This window comes from Mustela nigripes, chromosome 1, assembly GCF_022355385.1.
Source record: "Mustela nigripes isolate SB6536 chromosome 1, MUSNIG.SB6536, whole genome shotgun sequence".
NCBI classification, from domain to species: domain Eukaryota; kingdom Metazoa; phylum Chordata; class Mammalia; order Carnivora; family Mustelidae; genus Mustela; species Mustela nigripes.
Window position 1 is genome coordinate 71554716 of NC_081557.1, and position 3888 is coordinate 71558603.

Consider the following 3888-nt stretch of genomic DNA (forward strand, 5'->3'; position numbering starts at 1 on the left):
AAAGAAAGAAAGGATGGATATCCAAGGAGTATTATGCCTCCATCAGAAAGGATGAATACACATGGACAGGACTGGAAGAGATTATGTTGAGTGAAATAAGTCAAGCAGAGAGAGTCAATTGTCATACAATTTCACTTATTTGTGGAGCAAATAGCATGGAGGACAAGGGGATTTAGAGAGGAGAAGCAGTTGAGGGAAATTGGAAGGGGATATGAACCATGAGAGACTATTGACTCTGAATAACAATCTGAGTGTTTTGAAGGGGTAGGGGGTGGGAGGTTGGGGGAACCAGGTGGTGAGTATTGGAGAGGGCACGTATTGCATAGAACACTGGGTGTGCTGTAAAAATAATAAATACTGTTACGCTGAAAGTAAATTAAAAAAAAATTTTTTAAAAGGAAATTTAACAAAAGACAATTGAAATTAGTTAAACACAAAATGTTTTTCTTTAAATTCTTGATAAATGCTGGAATGTGATTATCAATAAATGCAGTGAGCAAAGGTTCTCTAGGAAGGAATTAATAAAGGACTGGACAAAGGGCTCACTACTGTCCCCTCTAGGAAGTGGAACAAAATCTTATAAAAACATGAGAACAGGGAACTAAGAATAGTTAACTCTACACCAGCCTGCCTAATAGGAATTATCAAGGATCAAAAAAAAGTTGACTTCAAAGTTTAGAGGATATCCAGGATTATAATAGGACCCCCCCCCCCCCATCATTTTGCTTCCACTGTTTTCAGTTACCTATGGTCAACTGTGGTCATGAAGCTGATAGTCCTATCTCTGACTTATCAGAAGGTCAGTAGTAGCCTAATGTTACATCACCATGCTTACTTATGTCACTCACCTCACTTCATCTCAACATCATGTTTCTCAAGCATCTTGTTTCAATTCATCGCAAGAAGAGTACAATATAATAAGATATTTTGTGAGAGACAGAAAGCTTTTCTAAACCTTTTCTGAAGCTATGTTGTTTGGTATTCTTCAGAAAGAAATTTGAATTTGGACCATGATTGAAATTATTACAAGATACTAAGCCCTGAAAACAGGATTATAATGGAAATCCTGACATAACTTTAGTTATAGGTGATGTTAAAATAAAAAGTGTCTCTTCTCTGGTTCTGAATCTACTCAGTTAAGTGTAAAATTTCTGTGTTAGCTGAGTGTGCAATCACACAAAACAGGTCAGTAAATTGTAAAGAATGTTCTGACACGATTGCTTGTGTGAGTGCAACATTTATTCAGGATTGTACATATTTAAATTTAAGATTAACTTGCTGATTCTGTGTTAACATTTATAAAGCAAGCTTTGAAATATAGTTAATGTTTAATTTCCATTTCTTTTGTTACAGTCAAAGCTTATTATAACTAAGGTAAAGGATATGTAGTAATACATAATCCCCTTTAAAAATATGAATCACATGTACTCAAATGCAAAGCCTATCTATTTGAGCAGTATCCTACCTATAAGCAGGAATTGTCCACTGTCACATAACACTTTGAAGCTCTTAGTAATTATGTCATCTTTTTTTTTTTAAAGATTTTATTTATTTATTTGACAGAGAGAGATCACAAGTAGGCAGAGAGGCAGGCAGAGAGAGAGGAGGAAGCAGGCTCCCTGCTGAGCAGAGAGCCCGATGCAGAACTCGATCCCAGAACCCTGAGATCATGACCTGAGCCGAAGGCAGCGGCTTAACCCACTGAGCCACCCAGGCACCCTAATTATGTCATCTTTAAACCCCACGAAGTTTGTAAGAGAATGAAGAATGCATGTCTTTTTAGGCCAAATATGTAAGGCTAAGGAAACATACCAATATTAGGAAGAACACAGTTTCTGTGGAGCTTATTAACTATTTTGGTAATATAGGAAAACAATAGAAGTATGATTTTGTAAATGTAATCTCTATACCTAAAATGGGGCTCAAACTCACAATCCTGAGTTCAAGAGTCACATGCTCTACCAACTGAACCAGCCAGGTGCTCCTAAAAGTTTTTTTTTTTTTTTTAAGGTTTATTCATTTGAGAGAGAGAGAGAGAGCGTGCACATGCACACTAGCACTAGGAGGAGCAGAGGAAAAGAATTACAAGCAGACGCCACACTAAGCATGGGGCCCCATGCAGGCTTCTATCTCAGGACCTTGAGATCATAACCTGAACTGAGATCAAGAGTCAGATGCTTAGCTGATTGCACCATCCAGTCATCCCCTTAAAAGTACATTTTTGAAAAAAAAAGTAATGACTGACACTCATAGAAAAAGGCAGACTGGAAGGAAGTTTCATGGAAATTTATAGGCAGGATTAGATTCTTTGAACTGGCACTTTCAACTTCTCAATGAAGGTTATTGATGCTATATTTATTCAATATAGCATTATTGAATATGCTATATTATTCAATTGATTATTGATGCTATTTTTATTCATAATAAATGAATAAATATTGATGCTATATTTATTCAATTCCACAATTGAATTCAATCCAATTCAAATTAATATTTGGATTAATTTGTCTACCAGAAATCGTTATTTGTATATGCCTAGTCCATATACTGATATTCACTCTTGATTTTCCCACTTTACTCACCATTTGTACACTTAAAATATTCCATTTTTTAATAGTTTGTCAGAGAATGTTTTTATCAACCACAGCAAACTTGTACCACCAAATTTCTCCCTTCCTTAGTACTGTGGAAAAATATAGTCCAGAAATGTTTCCATGGGTCATGGTGATTTCCGATGAGAAATAACAATTCTCGAAGCAAGTTTTATCCTTTGTAAGGATGAGCATTGGGCATCTTTGCATTATTCACCAGAAGGCTGAGCTTTCTCACTTCTCAGATAATCATTTCTGAGGGATTTTGGTGGACACAAGAGGATTAAACATCATCTGAGTAAGTATTGTGCACATGATAAAACATTGTTCCCTATATCTTCCTGTGTATTACTATGAGAATTTAAATCTCAAGTAAAAGCATTTGCACATAATCCAATAGGATATGTGAAATTATTAGAGAAATGGATTTATAGGCAAAAAGAGAACTATGTTCCATAACCAAGAGAAGGAACACCTGACATTGTGATTGTTAAGGAGGAAGACCTTCCTGTACCCTGTGGTCCTTCTAACTAGATTTAGAATCAAATTGATTTGAGACAGATTAACAGGAGAAAATCAAATTTAATAGGTTTATGCACAGGGAATTTATACAGACATGAAATTTCAAAGAAAATGGGGCAGCATGAAGCTTACTTGAACTACAGAGAGGTGTAGGGCCACTCTAATGTAGGAGGATACAAAGGAGAGGGAGACCATTAGTAGGAAGGTGAAAGATGTTTAGAAAAACAAAAGTTGTGGTATTATGCAGATAAGTTTCTTAGGTAAAGGAGAATCTCTGTTAGTAGTTCTTTTCCTGATATAGGCTCTCCTTTTCAATATAAGTTTAGACAGTTGAGGGGGAGTCAGAGCTCTTTTCCTACATCTGCTAGGTATTTTTAAAATTTATTTTTCATTTATTTCCAGCATAACAATATTCATTATTTTTTTCACCACACCCAGTGCTCCATGCAATTTGTGCCCTCTCTAATACCCACCACCTGGTTCCCTGACCTCCCATCCTCCCGCCACTTAAAACCCCTCAGATTGTTCTTCGCAGTCCATAGTGTCTCATGATTCACCTCCCCTTCCAATTTCCCCCAACTCCCTTCTCCTCTCTAACACCCCTTGTCCTCCATGCTATTTGTTACGCTCCACCAATAAGTGAAACCATATGATAATGGACTCTCTCTGCTTGACTTATTTCACTCAGCATAATCTCTTCCAGTCCCATCCATGTTGCTACAAAAGTTGGGTATTCATCCTTTCTGATGGAGGCATAATACTCCATAGTGTATAG